Source organism: Mizuhopecten yessoensis, unplaced genomic scaffold, assembly GCF_002113885.1.
Source record: "Mizuhopecten yessoensis strain PY_sf001 unplaced genomic scaffold, ASM211388v2 scaffold3727, whole genome shotgun sequence".
Classification (NCBI taxonomy): Eukaryota; Metazoa; Mollusca; class Bivalvia; order Pectinida; family Pectinidae; genus Mizuhopecten; species Mizuhopecten yessoensis.
Genome location: NW_018405189.1, coordinates 32,539 through 33,549, shown reverse-complemented (window position 1 = coordinate 33,549; position 1,011 = coordinate 32,539).

Below are 1,011 nucleotides of genomic sequence, written 5' to 3'. Positions count from 1 at the left end.
GTCTTCGTCGTCGTTATATTACGTTTTACGCATATTTGACAAAGTTTGTATATGCTATTAAGATAACATACACAGACGCTGTCAAACCGTTATAAGTTGAATGTATAGAAAGTATTGTTAGCTTGTTTTCTTAAGAATTTTGCAAATTAAAGTTTATCACAGAGATAACAAATTCTCAATTTAGGTTCGCAGTTTGACGCATATTCAACGGCTGCGAGTGTGTCTTGCGAAGGTAATGATTGTACTTATTGCATTTAATTTTATTATGATAATCCACTTGCATTGACATAATGAATTATTACTAAAGGGCATTTTTCCTTTCAAAGATTTTTTTTTTTCAAATATAAAATACTAAAAATGAGCAATGATTTAAGGCCAGACCGTTATAAAGCGGTATCATTATACAAGGTTTAAGAGACCCTTTCTTTGAATTTGCCTTCCATGCATCAATATTATATAACTGATCGTTTTAAAACAAGGTGAAAATCATGAGAAACAGAGGATAACGTTAATTTACTGCAAACATATGTTAGCAGGCGTGATTTAGTTACGTAACGTTCAGGAAGCCCACTTAAAGACGCAACATTAACCCAAAAGTTCAGCCCCCCTCCCCTCCNAGGATCATAGATTTAAATTAAATTTATTGACATTATTCATTAGTTATTACTATGGTTTATAGCCAAGTTAACGTAGTCAATAATAGCATATTAAGGCTGATGTCTTCATACAAATAGTTCACCGTACTTATAACACGTCAATCTCTTTGATATATGATATCCGTATAAACATATTGTCATAATATAAACGATGTTTGTATTTCTTTGGTAGATTGTAGCTGCAATTCATATGTGAATACATCTTGTTTTCAGCTTTTAGCAGGAGATTACATGGTAGGTAAAAACAAGCCGTTAGTAACCTATCGATTGCTATTGAGTGAAATATGTAGTATTATTTTAGCGACGAAGACAGACTTTATCATTATTGAATCATTTTTCAGCAAAATGGCTGTAG